Genomic DNA, 19,726 nt, shown 5'->3' on the forward strand with positions numbered 1-19,726 from the left:
AAGGTAACCTGTAGTAACTATTTCTTTTCTGAAAGATGAATGATGTCAATGTTTGCTGTCTCCCTTTTTAGAGTCTTCCTTATGAGTTTTTTCTACTTAAGTGTCTCTTCCTCTGTGATGCCTTTTTCCATACTAGAGACCTTTTACTCTTCCCCAGTACTTGGGTTTGAATTGTTATCAAACGTGCCCTGACCTAAGGACAAACAGCCCTGAGAGGAGCAAGAACTAGCATGTGCTTTTGACCTGGCCTGGCTTCTAGACCAGAGTCTACTGCTCTCAGATGAGAGGAAATTAGAAAGAAAAGCAAATAGGTTCATGACCCTTCCCAAAAAGGAACAAAGATGGCTGAAGAACAGCTTGTTTCTGTTGATGGTGAGAAACTTTACTTATCGGCTTCTTCATCTCAGCTATAATAACCCTTTACTCCGTCTATTTGATCCAAAGTAGGTTATATAAAATATATCTCTTCTGTCAAAATGACAGAATTCTAAGCCTTCACTAACACTTCTCTCAGTAATCCTGAATTCGTTTTTCTGGTTAGTATGTGGGATGCTGTGGTTCGGTGACAGGCCTCATGAATAACATGGTATATCAAACTTTAATAACTTGAGCCCAACGAGAATCTAAAATTCAGTGTTATATAACATCATGTGTTAATCCATTCGTGTGGTTATTTGGTAGGATGTATTATACCCTGGAAGGTCGGAGCGTGTATGAGAAACCAACCTATAACCAACTGAAAAGTCTTTCATTAGAGGTAACGATAGGTCCAATATGTTAGTTGACCAGAAAGATCTATGATCTGGGGATGTTCCTAGCAGAAAAAGCAAAGTGTTGGGAAACTAGAGGTTCAGGTACCCAGCAGGATGCTGCAACCAGGAATGAAAGATCAAGCTGGATACTACCTGTATACTTGGTCACAAAGACCAAGCACAGCTATTTGGGCCTCAAAGTAAAGTCACTGAACAAAAAGGACTGGAGGATGCCTAGTTCTGAACTGGAACACTACATTCCCTCTAATCTGGTCCCAGGGTCCAGAGTCCAGAAAACCTTTCAAAAATAGTAGTTAAGTGGTAAAGGAATTACCCAGAGAAGTTTTTAACTCTTTAAACTCTTTAAAACTTCCCCAACTTGAAGGTGTACTTTTAAATTTTCCGCCCTTTCTCTAGGTATATAAAAATTGGACAATACCAGTGAAACTTCTTTTGGATATGTAAGTCAACGGGGAGATATATAAATGGTTTCAAAGGCTGTTTTTTTTTTTAAATTAACCATTCAAGGACCTATCTCTTCCAGCTGTGGATATTCAATTTTTACTATAGACATACCACAAAGTGTAATGGGCAAGATAGCTCTGCTTGAAATACTTGTAACTATTACAACTACTAAATTGCATTAGATAAAACAATATACATATTGCCAGGAGCAATCAGCATCAGGAGAATTTTATAAGAAACAACAGCATACATTGAGCAAGATTGAATAAAAAAGTCCAATTGATTTCTTAACTTTACTTTCTTTCCTAAATTGTTTTAACATTAGATTGGAGTACATTTGAAGTCATAAAAAGCTGTCATTACCATAGGGGAGTGAGGAGAGAGACTTGGTTGGTAATGAGCTTTTTTTCAGATGTCATTAGATTAAGCACAACCATAAAGTTTTCTCTCTTTTTTTCAGTTTAAGTCAGAGTTATAATTATTTGAAGAGCAGACTGGATCACAGATAAAAGCTATTACCTATTGCTTCGTAACTTACAACTGAGAACTGCCAAGACCTGCTTAGCATCTGAAGGGTTAGCACATTTACTTTCTGTTACTTTGGTCAGAAGGGTGCCATGGCAAAAAGCTTGGCCAATCCTGATTTGGCCAGACATCCAGACATGTGCTTTCAACTAGCTTACTCAGATTTTAAATATGGCAGTATTTACACACTTCGTTAACGGCTTTTATTTTCTACTTGAGTTATGATATACATACATTTATTTATTTGCTTTTTAGTGATTTACTCTTCTTTGTAATTGGATATAATGGTGCAGCTAGTATCTTCTCCCTGACAATGCTGTTTTCAACAATAATGAGCTTAAGTCAGTATGACAGTTGCCATTCCTTTAAAGGGTTTGTAAAGGAGGAAACAGCCAAATAGATGTCTCCCCTTTTCCTTAAGGAAAACAAACAAGAGGTAAGACAAAGGAAGAGCATTAAAGGAGAGGAAACAAAATCTATACTTAACGTATAAAATTGATTCATAATGCTTATCAAAAAGAACTGTTGTAACAGATTGCTTTGTTGGAAAGTTTACTTAAGCATTAGTTATTTAGATCTGGAGGTCAGTGCATGTCTGCATTTGGTGCATAGTCTCTAATAAACACAGATGAGTATGGGTGCGTCTGCAAAATCAGATCTGCCATCAGCTCAAAGGTAAGAGGATATGAGAGAGACAGTGACCTCTGAGGATGCACAGTGGATGTCTACACATGCAAACTAGTTTTACTCTAAAAATCAATCTAAAATAAATGCATCTTTTTTTCACAAGGGAACGTTATAAGAGGTTTCACCATTTTCTCAATCTAAATGTTGGTCTCATGTTTAATTGCAAAGTGTCACCTGTCATGGTGATGAATGCTAATGTCCAGTTTATCCTGCAGGGAGTTATCCCATGACAGTATTTGTCCTTTTTCTGTCTCCAAACAAAAATTCTACCACAACTTTTTTCACACTGAAAAGCAGTAAGACCTTTTCCTAAGCTGAAAAATTATTTCCAAACAATGTGTGTCATAGGCAAGAACGTGAGCAAGAGACATGGAGGCTTACATGCCTTATTGAAACTTCTGCTGCCCAATTCACACAGGCTACGGATTAAAATGTTCCCTGACTGCGGCTTGATTAAGGTGAACTGGTGACTAGAAAAATAAGCCTATGGATCAGCAGGAAGTTAGAGTCTGTTGCCTAAGCATAAGGACCCATAGTTGTTGGGAACAGAGACAAAAGAATTGCTGGAGCTTGTTGTCTGCCAGCCTCTCTCCCAAGTTAAGTCAGAGATCCTGCTTCAAGAACTAAAGGAATAAAGAGGAAAGTGACGAAGTGGGACAAGAGATGTCCTGCTCTGGTCTCCACCCAAGCCCATGTGTAGATGCCTACGACTATGTATATGAGTAAGTACAACACACTACACACATACAAAAATAAATGTTTTAGTTTTCCTTCTTTTAAAACCTAATGCCAAGCAGCACAAAGTACAACATTCAGCCACAGACAGGGACCCTTGTCATTGCTTGGTGATTACACTCAAATTATTCAGAATATAACTGTACAAAATTAGGACATTATTGCTCCAAGATATGGTTGAGGATTTTTATTGTAGATTTGAGGGAGAGGAATCTGGGAGAGAAAGTAGTTGACCAAAAATGACCAGAAAACAGAATTGGGCCATGAAAGTAGGAGGTTGAGGAGAATACAAAAGGAACTGAAAAGGAGCAAGGGGGACAGAGGACCAAGAGAGAGCCAAGAGGACCAAGAAAGCAAAGAGGGTGCATAGCTCAAGTGCAAAGTTGTCTAGGAATGAGAAGCTGGGGGAGGCAAAGCCATGAGCTGCAGAAGTGTCTGGTAGAGGGCAGGCTGAGAAGGCCTAGGAACAGGGTGCCAGCATGGACTCTAACAGTACTCGTGATGCTGAGAGAGCCTGAAGGCCAGTGTGCACTTTGCTATGCTAACAGACACCACAGTTAGCTATTTGTCCTGAGGTTCTTTTGGATCTGATGATAACCAGACAACACACTGCTGTCAGACAAAAGCAAACATGCTTAATGCTTTCGTTAAAGGTGGAAAGCTAAGGGAAATAAAAGATGAGACTGAGTCAAATCACTATGGAAGAATGTTGAATATAAATAATTTTATACAATTTCAAAGAGATTAAAATTATGAAAAGTATGATTTTCAAACGATAAGAAAGTCACCAACTGATTATGGACAGGAAACCGGGAAAGGAAATAACATTTGAAATGTAAATAAAAAATAGCTGATAAAAAAGGGAAGTCACCAACTTTGATTACTAAATTAGCATATGTGTGTGTGCACCAGTGTGTACATGTGCATCAATTAGCACCATTCTCTGAAGGGAGAGAACCTAAAAGCATTTTGCTAACAAGCACAGAAAGAAAATGTCATTTTGTCTGTCTTTGACAACGAGTATCTAGGAACACAGCAAGAGCAATGCTGATCTTGCAGTTTAATGAAAAATAAAAACAGAAAAATGGGCAAAGATGTAATTTAAAATAATGGATGACTGCAAATAAAACCTAGCTATTATTCTATCAAAAATATCAATATGTATTTATAGTGCTTTCATACCATTTGGGGAAATTAGAGTGGACGCAATATTTAATGTAGAAAATGGCATTCAATGAAAACAAAAGCAATATTGCCTTAAAGGTTTTGCATCAGAATTCTGACCAACTCCCCTAGTCCAGGAGTTTACACTGTCTGATGGACAAGACTCATCTGACTGAAACATACTTCCTCTCGAGGTTTCGGTGTCCATGACACCCTGGCCTAGACACAAGGCGGGCTGCCGTCTTTTCCCACAGGGCTTGTAAAGCTTCCTCTATTTTTTTTAAACTGTAAAAATAAATCAGCCAATGTGTTAGCATATTGACATGACTTGTTTTCTTTTTTCCCCCCAACTTTCAAAGAAAATGTTTTCAGGGGAAAAAACTCTGGTTGCTATGGAAGCTGTATAGTAGATTACTTCACTAATAAAAGGCTGGAAAAACATTAAACTGTTTCAAGTCACCTTTTTAATTAAACACTCACAGGTTCATTAGAATAAGAATGAGAAAAAACCTGAGAAAGTAATTTCAGAAAGCAGTGCAGCTTTTTGCTCATCAACAGATTCCATATCTTAGTAACTGGAATCTGCAAAATCACTTGTAATTCTGACAAAGTTCTCTTACAAAGCCATTTCTTAGAAATGATGGCCTTTTAGAAAAATAAGTCTCATATTTCTAAAATTACATTCAGTTCTTGTCACTGTTATGTACTTAGTATAAAGTTAATGCTCACAATTCAGTTCATTCTAGCCACAAGGCCTCCAGGAAGTTAATTTGCCATAAGACAGGTTTCATAAAAATCTGTACAAAAAAAATTCATTGCAACCCACAAAAAGCAGTTTCCCAAATCGCCTGCAAAATGGAATCACTTCCAATAGCACGTGGACACCCTGGTCTCAAGGCTCACGGACTGCCATGTGGTGGAGCCATCTCCTCTGTAACACCATTAGCAGAAATGAACTGTAACCAATTGCAAGTGGCCCATGACAATAGTGGAAAATACTGACTCATCCTCAGAAGGGTTAATTTAGTCTGAGTGCAAGAGCTAAGGTCTGGGGCTATCATAATTATATCACAGGTTGGCTTTCTTATCATTGATTCTGGAACTGTAGCTGGAAAATGCAGACCAGGGACTGAATAAGAAGCTGAGATTACACTGACAATCTCATCCAATTGCGAGTTTGCTCGTCCAATGAAAGTACACCTGTGTGTGGCACAAGCTTGTTGACGTGAGTTTGATCCCTGGAACTAATAAAAAACCTGATGTAGTAGCATTAATTTGTAATCCTGACACACTGATAGGAAGAAAAGAGGTGGAGACAGGCAACTGTGGTAGAAGTTCATGGGTCAGGCAGCTTGGAATCAAATAGTAGAAACAAAATAAACAGCAGTCATTGCCTTAGCAAGGAAGAACCAGAACCAAGCACAGCAGGTCGTCCTTTGACCTCCATATTCATTCTGTGGCCTCCTGCACACATACACATACTAAACAAACAAATAAAAATTTAAAATGTCATTCTCTGAATTATTTTCCACATATGGAAATTATTGCTCAAATGAAGTGTTCTTGAGGCTGGGGATATAGCTCATGGGTTGTAAGCTTATTACTTATAAGGCTTTTTAATTCTCAGAAATGATGGTGATGGTGATGATGATGAGTTTAACATGCAGGAATACTGCCGTGCACTGCCCCCAAGCAAGAGAAAGCATACTCCTTGATCTGTAAAAGCCAGCATTTCCATATTCCCTCACAAACATAGCTTACGTAGTTTTAAAACAACTAGAAAAGGCACCAAGAGAAAAGTCATCACACAGGAATTTCTCTGAGGGCTGCATGGCATATCTGTGGCCTCATTTCTGTTAGGTCCTGGGCCTATGGGTCAGTGTTTTATCAAGCCTGAAAGAGTCTGATTAACTTCTTACAACAGTCTTCATTCCTTTGCTGAACGACCCCCCAGGAAGAATAGGCCTTACCTCCATATCCCAAGAGACCAGCAGTCTCACCTAACATCTTCAGTGAGTTAACTATATGGCAGCTGGTTAAAATAATAAAATCTGGGCTGGAGAGATGACTCAATGGTTAAGAGCACTGACTGCTCTTCCCGAGGTCCTGAGTTCAATTCCCAGCAACCACATGGGGGCTCACAACCATCTGTAATGAGATCTGATGCCCTCTTCTGGTGTGTCTGAAAATAGCTACAGTGTACTCATATAAATAAAATAAATATATCTTTTTAAAAAGAATAATAAAATCTGAGTAAGGGTAGGGGTGGGCTAGCTTCCTAAAGAAATGTTATTTAAGGAACTAGTTAGATAAAAGAGCATAATCAAACTTCAAACTATATAGGTCTCTCTCTGTCTCTCTGTCTCTGTCTGTCTCTGTCTGTCTCTGTCTGTCTCTGTCTCTCTCTGTCTCTCTCTGTCTCTCTCTGTCTCTCTCTGTCTCTCTCTGTCTCTCTCTCTCTCTCTCTCTCTCTCTCTCTCTGTGTGTGTGTGTGTGTGTGTGTGTTGGGGTCTGTTTTCCCTACTGAAATCATCCTACTTAAAAGACTGGATCACTGAGCTAAAGAGTCCATTGCTGACTACAGTGCTGTCAATATTGCACCCAGCTCTTTAATTTCAAGAGCTTTTAAATCAACCACTCAGAATTCTCTCCAGTGAGTCTATTATGCTTTCCAAAAATTATTACCCACAAAAAGCTTTAAAGGGGGCATATATAGAATCAGATATGACTTACTTCCTATTTCCCAAGGGTTAAAACTAGGAAGCCTCTCACTTGAGTGGACTGCTCTTGACTGTTTTAAATGTGCATTGTAGCATTAGATAAAGTCTCTAGCCTGCCTCATCTTTAAGGGCTTCCTCTCTGCTTCATCCAGGCCACAAGCTGCCTTCTGATACTTTTGCTTGTCTGTTCACTTTCTCCCTGAGCATCTAGTGTCTGTCCTCTGCCTCTACTAGTCACTGAACCTCCGTTAGGGGATCATGTAAAGTTCTCTTTTCTGAGGATGCTTTCTTAGTTCCACTTCCACAGGCCTATATTCTCTCAAGTATCCTGCTGGTTTCTCTTGTGCTCCTTTTCTTGTTGTTCTGAATATAGAAAGACCTGAAAAAGCTTTCCTAAACATCTCCTGCCTTCTCGTATCTTTACATACTCATCCCTTTAAAAATAGACTGAAGTGTTAATTGCTATAATTTTTCTATACCTTCCCTCTCCAAAATCCTGTAGATGTCTCAAATATGTTCAGAACAAGACTCAAGTAGTAATCTTTGCTGTTGTCGGTTAACAACCTCCACTTTCAACAGACTATTTTTCAAAGATGGCTTCAATAATAATTCTCCAACATTCTTGTACATACCATTTCCCAGTGAAGAAAGGGAGATCTATTCTTTCCCTTTGAATCAAGGACAGTATGTATGTGTTCTAGTCACCAGGTCTAACACAGCACAGCTTTCTAGGAATCTTATCCTATGTGTTAGTTGTCTAAGTGAAAATGTCTCCAGATGCCCAGATGATGCCAGTCTCAGGCATCTAAATCATCCCAGCCATTTCAAGAGCTGCAGCTTGAAGCTATAAAGCACAGTAGAGCAATACAACTTGTCCTGACAGAGTTTTCAATGAAATGGTTAGCATTCTTAAACTACCAAGTTTGAGGTGACCTGTTATACTACAGTAATGACTATTTCCAGTCAAATCACAAATTCCCCTGGACCCCCCTGCTGTCCAGGATCGGTTGTCTTATATCCACTTACACAGCTAAGACAAGTCATCAGATTCCAAGGCAAGACAAAGTGAACAGGAGTCTGAACACTGACTCTGTAGCTTATCCTCTCTGACCTGATTCTATATATCTCTGAATCAATATGTTAAAACTATAGATATTAGCCTAACACTCCCACACTTAGAGATCTCTATCATCTATAAAGAGAATCCCAAACTCTTTACTGGATCATGCCAAGTGTTCCATTATTAGATGAACATTTACACTTTATGCTTTCTTTATCCTGCTGACCACCATCTACCTCACTGGTTCAGTTAGCATCCTTGTGAGCCCTGATTTGCCCATGCTCACACCTTGCTGATGCAGCGTATGCACTTTTCTCTCATGCCATGGTATAGATCCACGTCTTACTGCACAGCTCTTCTCTACAGAAGTATCTTCAGTGCATATTATCCTCATACGCCTTACCTTCCATCTGAGTGTTTTATACTTTTCTCTTGTCTGAACTACAAAATTCATTAAAGACTCACACTGAGCTTTTGCATTGCCCTAGTTCCTAATATGTTGCCTTACAGAGACACCATCAGGAAAAACAATAACAACAAAAAACTGGTTTAAAATTTCTTCTACTTTAACATTTAACAAACACAAAAAATATTTAAGGCTGTGAAAAGCAGACTCCTGCCTTACCTTCTTTGAAATTCTGAAAAGGCAAATAAACTAGTTTATTTTTGGTAGAGAAAAGGCTAGAATAAAAGCTGAAGAAGCCGTTCTGTCAAGGGATATGGTCAGTTTAAAGGGTATGAATTATGACACAATGTTTCTCTAAGCATATGTTGCTGTAATGGGGTAATTGCTACTGATGGAATGATACTGAGAAAAGATTCTATCATAAATGTGACGCATCTCATTTCTAGCCCAAATTTTAGGCATTGGCATTGTGAGACAGATACAGTTAGGAAAAGCGCCTTGTTTGTATGTTAACGAAGGCATCTCCCAGGGCGACTGCAATGCCCACGGGATGGCATGATTTAGAATGGAAGGCTGTTACTAACATCCTTCAGCTGGGCAGCTTTCGCTAGGACTCTCATGAGCACTCACCGTACACCCATCTTGTTTCCCTGTGAGATTTTAGTTATAGAACAGTCTAGCATCACCTCTCAAACAACAGAACCAAAACCATTTAATCACAGATAGTCCAAGTGCACAGGAAGTATATCGTCCACCACCTCCAAACCCTTCTCTCACTCACTCTGCTCAGTATCTGAGGAGCACACTGGGTCAATCCAAGTGCCACATGGCACATTTTATAAATGATCAAAACTCTCTGGGCTTCTTTTGGGTTCTGTCCCTAAACACACCTAGAAACACCCCCCTCAACTTTATTTTATTTTCTATAATAGAACTGTAGTAATCTCTAAAAATTAATACTGCACAGTTCTGCTGTATGCTGTGGCCCATACAAACCCATTTTATAAGATAGCTATCAGATATCTCCAAGGAAATCTGCCTACTAGTCTCGTATCTTCTTTTTTTTTTTTTTTTTTTTTTTGGTTCTTTTTTTGGAGCTGGGGGAAACCCAGGGCCTAGCCTTCCTAGTCGCTCTACCACTGAGCTAAATCCCCAAACCCCTAGTCTCATTAAACCTTTTTGAATATCCACTTTCTTCTGTAGTGACACTCATCTCTCTCTGGTTCTTTAAGAGAATAGAAACACCATTCTCTGGAATTTATAGAAATGTATTTGTAAATGAAATTTTAGCTTCGTCTAACCATGCAAGCAGCTATTATCCATCCGTTATCTTTATGTGCATGATTAGGAATAATAGCTGATTTGTGCAGTTATCTATTACTGGAAATAATCAAGATTAATGAGCCCCGTGGCACTTGCTGAATGCCTCGAGAGATTTATGCTTAGGCTGTACACTTCTGCAGTGTTGTTGGGGCTGTCAGGCGCTTTCTCTACAATGCAAATGGAGACATGGATTAATTGAAAAAGAGGAAAAAAGCTCTTTCAATGTTATCAAGCATTTTAGACTGTTCAATAGACACACCTTTCTCAATGACACTATTTCAAATAATGATGTAGCACCCTTCTTCCCAATCTCCTCTGGATCTGCACAGAGTATGTAGTTCTTGTCCTCAGTGACACAGGAAGCAAATATAAATGACACTGTTCAGTTAAGAATCTTGTCTCAAGTTAAAAGAATGTAAAAGTGAAGGGAAAAAATGGTTCTATCACTGTCAATGCCAGAGGAGTTAAAATTACTTTCTCAACCAGGGAGATCCTGCTTTTTCCTCCATGTCACTGGCCTATAGTTACAGAGCCATATAGATAGATGGCAGTCCCAATATACCTTCTTCTGAATGTCATGACAGTGCTATGCCATATACAGTTCTGAAAATAACAGATACAGAATTCAAATAGAACTTAAGCTAAGTGTTTTAAAGTTTTTAATGTATTTTCCGTATATGAGTGTGTTGTCTAAGTGTACCTGTGCACCATATGTGTGTCTAGTGAACACAGAATCCAGAAGAGGGCAATGGGTGCCCTAGGATTGGAGTCACAGATGCTTGTGGGCAGCCATGTGGGAGCTGAGGTTCTAACATGGGTCCTCTCTGAAAGAGCACTCAGTGCTCTTAACCACTGAGCCTTCTCTGCAGTTTCTGCTTCTTTTTATTTTACCAACTGTACAGTTAATATGAAATTATAAAAACTACTTTTGACGTAAGATAGAAAGATAAGAATAAAACTTTCCCATGACCAGATCTCATTTTAAAGAAGCAGAATCGAGGCTCTGACTTGGACCATTTGCTTTTGAATTCAAGCTGTGCCACACATATGAAGCTGTGCCATATATGCATTTCAGCAATTAAGTACACTTTTTGCATTTTCTGGTTTATATATAAATCAGGATAACAACAGTCCTAATAACATAAAGTTGTTGGGATAGACTAAACAAAAAATACATGTAAAGGTGCTATGGAGATCTTTAAAAAGGTTGTAACTATTTTTTTCCAATAACAATTTGCCAGTCAAGATACCCAACAACCTCTTACTCTCTTAATTCATAGTATTCTGAGACCTAATTTGGACCTATTTTGCCCAGTAGTCAAATTGCTATATTAGGAATGGATATAAATTAGAAATCAAAAGATCTGGCTGCTAGACTCAGGTCAGCAATGAAATTACAATATGATGTTGGTCAAGGGACTTTATTCTGTTTGGATTAGCTTTCCTTTCTACAATGAACAGAAAGCTGATTTTATATGTCTTAGATGATAGCATTATATAAAACTTTAGACTATACTTATTCTTTTCTTAAATCTTAGAATATTATAATATAAAAATCAATGCAATTTACTCCAAATTCTGAGTTGGAAGAAAAAAAAGAACGAAATTAGGTTTGAATATGTAGCAGATCAATGCATTATCTATTAGCAACGATAATGAGGCTACAGGGTGTTTACTTGAAGAAAAATTTCAGGAACCAAGCCTTTTTACAAAATTCAATAACAGCAGAATATCCCAACAGGGTTCTCCTAATGTGCTAGAGCTTGCATTTCCATAATGATATTAACAGATCACTGGGCTCACTTAAAAGCATACACATTGACGACCTTAGTGTTTGATGATAAAGAGACTTTTTTGTTGGTAAAGAGGTCAGTTAATCTCTAGACTATAATTGCCCATTTTGGTGTCAAAATTTAGAATAAACTATTTTTCTTCTGTTCCCCTTCCCACAGATTTGTTTTTAATTATCAACAGAATCTTTGATTTCTACACCAATGGAAAATTGGCTATTTTAAACTATTACTTGAGCAATAGTTTTATTTTCCAAACAAAAGCAGACTGCTTGCAAATTCGAGTGCGTGATTTCATAATTTCTCTGTTCTAAAATCTACCCATGATTTTATCTGTTAATACACCATACATCTTTTAATTCAAAGTCCAATTCCAGGCCACTGCCATTTTCACCCTTCCCAAATGGTATTCATCTCTCCAGGAATGCTCTAATACCTTTTCTATTCTAATGAAGCATTCTGTACAGATTTATAAGTGTACATTTTTTAGGTGAACCTTAGAGAAACCTAAATAAAAATAAAGGCCATCGTGAATCCAAGTTAGCCAAACATACAGCAAAAACTATCCTATGTGTCTCTCCAACAAGAACTAAGCACATAGATGACCTCTTAGTGTCTGGTTCTATCACCATACATGGCACGGCCATCAACAGAAGCTGTTATTCAAGTATGTTTTGAAATTAATTTTACCTTTTTAGTTATAGCCAACTAGAGAAGAAGATAGCAGATTCTTTTGGATGCTTTTGTCTTTTGGAGCCCAAAAAAAAAAGACACTATTTAAATGACAAATAGAATGTGAACCAGAGCACTGCCAATAAGCAAGGCTGGATCTTCAGAGTGGGCGGTACCTGCTCTGAGTATCATGGGGTCCAGGCCCTAATTCCAGCAGATGACAAATACTATCAGATTCTGTTCTTCCTTTGGTTGATAGCAACAGTGGGAAGCATGAGAGAAAATGTATTTGCTGTATAAAAACCTCTGCTGTGAAACTCTCTGCATGCATCTCAGACTTAATTCTATCACTAAAGGAAAAGAGAACAATCCTGCCCCTTTTGAAAATGAAAATATATAAATAGGTTTGCCCAAATAAGAGGCAGAACCAAGATTCCAATTCAACCTGTCAGAACTCCACAATCCTTGACCTTAACCACAAAACTCTCTACTAAATGGGTCAAAAGTAATTATGTTTCTTCCCATTTCAGAGATGAAGGATGTGAATGAGGAAGGAAACAGGTGAAGAGAGGGAGGAGCAGCAGTTTTATGAAGGAGACGTGGCATCCCCTAGCTATTACCTAAAACACGTGGTTCCCATTACCCACAGCTTAGTTACAGATCTGCTCACCATGTTTATTACAGAATGTGCGTACATGCGTACATGCGTGCGTGCGTGCGTGCGTGGTGGGTGAATATCACAGTCATCGGCAAGTCTTCACTACCTTCTCCCACTAAATTCAACTACAATTATTTTAAGAAGTTATTCTTACATAAGATTCACGGTGATGACTCAAGAAGCTGAAATACTTTTGTTTCCTGTGACTAAGAACCTACAAAATGAAAGAGGCTCCCATCCCCCCAACCAAAAATCGGCATCTATCAAATGTAGCACCCTATACTAGCTTGTTATGTCCCCAGTGGAAGTGTCAGCTGTCAACATATTTCATGCTATGAACAGAGGTCTTCTTACCTCGACTCCTCTGCTTCTTTTAATCCTTCATTCACTTTTCCAAACTTAAATCATTCCATGTGTGGCTTAGATGTATACTTAAAGAACTCAAATTTTTTATTTTATTTCTTTACAGTCCAGCCATTGCTCCTCCCAGCGCCCTCCCACAATTCCTTATCTCATCCCACGCCCCTGTCTCAAGAGGATGTCTCCCCATCAGGCATCCCCTGGTGGTCCCAGGGGCCTCAAGTCTCACTAGGCACATCCTCTCCCACTGAGGCCAGACCAGGCAGTCCTCTGCTATATATGTGTCAGTGGCCTCAGACCAGGTCATTATACTGCCTGGTTGGTGGCTCCGTGTCTGAGAGCTCTCCGGGGTCCCTGTTAGTTGAGACTGCTGGTCTTCCTATGGGGTCACTCTCCTCAACTTCTTCCAGCCTTTTCCTCATTCAACCACAGGGATCCTTGACTTCTGTTCATTGGTTGGTTGTACATATCTGCATCTGTCTCAATCAGCTGCTAGGGGTGCCTCTCCGAGGCACCCATGTCAGGCTCCTGTCTATAAGCACATCATAGCATTAGTAATAGTATTAGTCCTTAGTGTCTCTCGATAAGATGGAACCACAGCTGGGCTGGTCACTAGACTACCTTTTCCTCAGTCTCCATTTTTATCACTGTAGTTATTTTAGACAAGAACATTTCAGGGTCAAAAATATTGACTGTGGGTTGGTAACCCCATCCCTCCTCTTGATGCCCTGTCTATCTACTAGGGGTGGACTCTCCCAGTTTCTTTTCCTCATTGTTGGCCATTTCAAACCAAGATCGCATCCATTGAGTTCTGAGAGTCTTTCACCTCCCATCTTCTGTGGCTGCTTATTTCCATTCATTCTGCTGGCCCTCCGGCCTTTGCTCCTGACCCCTTAATCCCCATACCTGATCCTGTTCTCTCTTTACCCTCCCCTGCCCCTCTCCTGCCCAACCTCCCCCCAGCCCATGCTTCCCTTGATTATTTTCTTCCCCTTTCTAAGTAGGACTGAAGAATCCTCACTTGGCATTTCTGCTTGATAAACTTCTTAAATTCTGTGGAATGTATCCTAGGTATTCTGTTCTTTTGAGCTAATATCCACTTATTAGTGAGTACATACCATGCATGTTCTTTTGGGTCTGGGTTACCTCACTCAGGCTATTTTCCAGTTCCATCCATTTGCATGCAAAACCCATGATGTCCTCATTCTTAATAGCTGAATAGTTTTCCATTGTGTAAACGAACCACATTTTCTGTATCCATTCTTTCTTTGAGAACCATCTGGGTTGTTTCCAGCTTCTGGCTATTACAAATAAGGTCACTAAGAACATTGTGGAGCAAATGTCCCTGTGGCATGGTGGGGTATCTTTTGGGTGTATGCCCAAGAATGAAATAGCTGGGTCTTCAGGTAGGTCTATTTCCTATTTTCTGAAACCGCCAGATTGATTCCCAGGGTGGTTGTACCAGTTTGCAATCCCACCAGCAATGGAGGAGTATTTTTCTCTCTCTACCTCCTCACTAATATGTGCTGTCACCTGAGTTTGTGATCTTGGGCATTCTGAATGGTATAAGGTAATGTCAGAGTCATTTTGATTTGCATTTCCCTGATGATTAAGAACTTTGAACATTTCTTTAACTGATTCTCAGTCAGTCAAGATTTCTCTGTTGTGAATTCTCTGTTTAGTTCTATACCCATTTTTTAATTGGGTTATTTGGTTTTTTGGAGGTTAGCTTCTTAAGTTCGTTATGTATTTTGGATGTTAGCCCTCTATCAGATGTGGCATTAGTAAAGATTTCTTTTCCCATTCTGTAGGTTGCCAATTTGTCCTGCTGACTGTGTCTTTTGCCTTACAGAAGCTTTTCATTTTCATGAGGCCCCAATTATCAATTGTTGATCTTAGAGCCTAAGCCATTGGAATTCTGTTTAGGAAATTTCTCCCTGTGTCAATGAGTTTGAGGCTCTTTCCCAGTTTTTCTTCTATTCGATTCAGTGTATCTGGTTTTCCTTGATCCACCTAGACCTGAGATTTGGGTAAGGTGATGACTACGGATCTATTTTCATTTTTCTATACACAGACCACCAGTTAGGCCAACACCATTTATTCAAGATGCTTTCTTTTTTCCATCTTATGTTTTTGGCATCTTTGTCAAAGACCAAGTGTCCATAAGTGTGGACATATTGTGAACATATTACTGGGTATTCAGTTCTATTCCATTGATCCACCTGTCTGAAAAACTTCCCAATCAAAAAAAGCCCAGGGCCAGATGGCTTTAGTGCAGAATTCTACCAGACCTTCAAAGAAGAGCTAATAAAAATACTCTTCAAACTATTCCACAGAATAGAAACAGAAAAAACACTACCAAATTCAATCTAAGAAGTGACAGTTACTATGATACCTGAACCACACAAGGCCCAACAAAAAAAGAGAACTTCAGACCAATTTCACTTACAAATATTGAAGTAAAAATAGTCAATAAAATTCTAGCAAACTAAATCCAAAAACACATCAAAACCATCATTCATCACAGTCAAGTAGGCTTCATCCCAGAGATTCAGGGATGATTCAATATAAGAAAATCCATTAATGTATCTACTATATAAACAAACTCAAAAAATATGTCATGATCATCTCATTAGATGCTGAAGAAAAATTTGACAAAATACAACACACTTTCATGTTAAAAGACTTTGAGAGAACAGGAACCCAAGGCCCTTAACTTAAACATAATAAAAGCAATATACAGTAAACCATCAGTCAAAATCAAATTAAATGGTGAGATATTGAAGCAATTCCTCTAAAATCAGGGACAAGACAAGGCTCCCCACTCTCTCCATATCTATTCAATATAGTGCTCAAAGTTCTAGCTAAAGCAATATGACAACAAAAGGAGATCAAGGGGATATAAATTGGAGAGGAAGAAGTCAAGGTATCACTATTTGCAGATGGTATGATAGTATACATAAGCGACCCCAAAAAGCTACCAGAGAACTTCTACAGCTGACAACTTCAGCAAAGTAGTTGGATATAAAAATTAACTCAAAAGAATCATTAGCCTTCCTTTATAGAAATGATAACCAGGCTGACAAAGAAATGAGGGAAACAACTCCCTTCATAATAGTCACAAATAATATAAAATATCTTGGTGTAACTCTTACCAAGCAAGTGAAAGATCTGTATGACAAGAACTTCAAATCCCTGAAAAAAGAAATTGAAGAAGATCTCAGAAGATGGAAATCCTCCCATGGATTGGTAGGATTAACATAGTAAAAATGGCCATCCTACCAAAAGCTATCTACAGATTCAACACATTACCCATCAAGATTCCAATACAGTTCTTCAAAGGCATAAAAAGTACAATTCTCAATTTCATATGGAAAAACAAAAAATCCAGGTTAGAGAGAACATTTCTTAACAATAAAAGAACTTCTGGGGGAATCACCAACCCTCACCTCAAACTGTACCACAGAGCAATAGTGATAAAAACCACATGGTATTGGTACAGACATGAACTCAAAATTTAAATCAAATTAATCTGAATTTTTAAATGGCATTCTCTGAGATTTCGGTATGACCCTCAAGATCTTTCACCATGCAGGTCTGTTTCCTACCTTCTGCTAATAAAACAGGAAATCACTGTAAATGATCACTGTCTTCAAAACATCTTACATTTGTGCTACTGATGTGACATCATCATGTCCTGCTTTATACTTACCATTACTTTTTATAGCACCAGGTAAAGTATCAATGTTTCATTCTTCACTAAAGAACTTACTACAAGTTTGATATTGCCCTGTCTCCCAAGTTAACATGTTACAGTTTAATAATGGTATATGTGCTAAAAGTTTAATTTGTATAAAATGAACACTGACCCAATATTTAGAAATTCAACCAAGTACCTATTTTATATTTATATAAAATATATTTTATATTTCCAAACTAATTTATTAAGAGAAAACAGAAGCATGTGGAAATATCTCTAGCACATCCCTGATAAAATGGAACTTGCTAAGCTTATTCTAATGACAACAGACATGGGTCAACTCATAGTTCACACAAGGATCTTTTCATTAAATGGATATTAGGATTTCAGTCCAAAGTAAAGATTGGCCCAGCCTAAAGGCCCCCTGTCCAAAAGAGTAGCTTATCATGTAAGTTTTAAATTGAGTATTCAGGTGACATTCTCTCTGTTAAAAGGCCCTTCAATATCTTAGTCAGAACCATAGAGAAGGTATATTCTTACACACTGAGTGCTGGAGAGAGGAGAAGGTAGTGGCTAACATATACAAAAACTTTCACATCTATTACCGTCTATGGATGAAATTAACAGGCAATAGTTTATTTACATTTTTAGATTCTCATGTAGTTGGTGAATATGTTTTTGAGCAATCCTGAGAAAGTTGCAAAGTTCATGCCTCTGGATTTCTGGAGGAAACAATAATGTCCACAGCCAACTAAATACAGGTGCCATCCACAAACTTCTTCAATCATCATCCATCCAGTAGCTAGCAAAGGCGTAATGCTAGGCACTAAGAAATTAAGAATTATGATGTTAAAAGACTTGCAGATAGATAAACAAAGATAGAAAAGACAAAGCAAAGTCAATAAAGGGCACCAATATTTGGTCCACTATTTAATACATGTACTCCATTTTTATGAGGCATCTCTCCCCTCCCTTCACCTCCCCCCTGATGAAGACATTAAGGCTCCTAAGAGTTAAAGTGATCACTTAGGGTAAGAATTACTACAAGATTGAGCCCTTAACTGGTGGCTACTAAAGACAAAATTGTTTCCACTGTATCAGGCTTTCATAAATAGGAGAAAAACACTAAAAAAACTTGAAAACAATCTATTGTAATTTATTACTTTTATGGTTTAAGGCAGACTCATGTTTTCTTAGTGCTGTGAGTGTGCCAAGAGTAATACAGGTAGTGACCAGCAAATACCCAAGGAATCGGTTTACTACTAAATGCTACTGGTGTTTGCTCTGCATTGTCGGAACTATGAACATTACACAAGGATACTGCTGAGTAAGCAAAGGCCAGTTCAAGATGAAGGCTGAATTATAGTTTCTCCACTATGAAGTGCTCAGCTTCACAGGTGTAAAAGTGAGCCTTGTGTGTTTCCTCTGCATTCCTTATAGAGCTGACAGCTGAATTTCAACCTAAACACTGGGAATGGATATACGCACACACACTCATGCACATACACACACACACAAAGAAGAGACTGAGGGACAGAGATATACATGCAGAGAGAGAACATATATACAAAAATCCCTTCCTTTAAAAGATTCAAAACTAGAAATGAAGAGTAGTTTTAGACAGTGTATGAAGAGCATATACTGCTAACATACGTCAACTGTACATATAAGTAGATAAAAGAATATTTTAATCAATTGTGAAACTAATTTATTATAGTTCATGTGTTTGCTTTCACCTTTAATCAAACCACATTTACATTGAAGTTGGAAATGGCATCATTACCCACATGAAGGGAGCTGATGCCGAAGAGCATCTTCCTCCAGGTAAGTAACTGCAAGGCATGACACGCTGAGTCCCTCCTTCAATAGGTCTAGACTATATCACAAGCAAGGTGACATAGAAATGGTGGCTTGGTTTTCTTTTTCTTTTTAAATTATGAGACAGAACAATTTACATTTGCTATCAGAAATAATCATTCATTCTTCTAGTAATCTTGGTACATATAATATTACAGTGTCATGTCTCTACCCATACTGAGTAGTACTCTTGGTACATATAATATTACATGTCATGTCTCTACCCATAACTGAGTAGCTTGTGAGAAGGGTTTAGAGTCTAAACAAATTTTAGAAAATGGAGGATTTGGAGATCAAGTATACTAGACCTGTTCTCAACCTGACGGTTATAACCTGTTTGGAGGTTGAATGACCCTTTCACAGAGGTTAGACCATCAGAAACACAGATATTTACTTTATGATTCATAACAGTAGCAAAACTAGTTATGAAGTAGCAACCAAACCAATGTTATGGTTGGGAGTCCCTACAACACAAGGAGCTCTATTAAAGAGTCACACAGCAGGAGGAAGGTTGAGAATACTGCTCTAGGCCTAGAAATCCATATATGGGTCAATCAGTAAACTGAGAACAGGGAGACCGATGAAGACACTCCCTTCTAGAATCTGGATTATTATCTATGAACACCTTTAGTTCAAGTAGATTTATCACAGTGAGAATAGAAAATTCATCCCTTTTGCCATTATTATATCTAAGTAAGGCATAAGTTCATCAAAAGTAAAATCTGTAGAACTCAAGAGATAGACACTGTGGAAACTCATTTAAACTTTCTTTAGATAAATAGGAGGAATAGCAATTACACAGAAACTAGAAAGGGGAAATAAATTAATAGAAAAAATGAGGCTGATGTATTT

The 19,726-nt window shown here is 38.3% G+C and overlaps 1 protein-coding gene across 21 annotated transcripts in view; it reads right to left on the minus strand.

Moving 5' to 3' along the window:
- The window catches only part of Celf2 (CUGBP Elav-like family member 2), an 821,906-nt gene that overhangs the window by 228,265 nt on the left and 573,915 nt on the right, over positions 1 to 19,726 (minus strand). The window contains exon 2 of one of the 21 annotated variants that reach the window (XM_032884471.1): positions 16,473 to 16,512. The exons of the other annotated variants lie outside the window; for them this stretch is intronic. The gene's annotated coding sequence lies outside the window, so the exon portion shown is untranslated. The remainder of the gene's footprint in view (positions 1 to 16,472; positions 16,513 to 19,726) is intronic. 21 annotated transcript variants of the gene reach the window in all.

This window comes from Rattus rattus, chromosome 14, assembly GCF_011064425.1.
Source record: "Rattus rattus isolate New Zealand chromosome 14, Rrattus_CSIRO_v1, whole genome shotgun sequence".
NCBI lineage: Eukaryota > Metazoa > Chordata > Mammalia > Rodentia > Muridae > Rattus > Rattus rattus.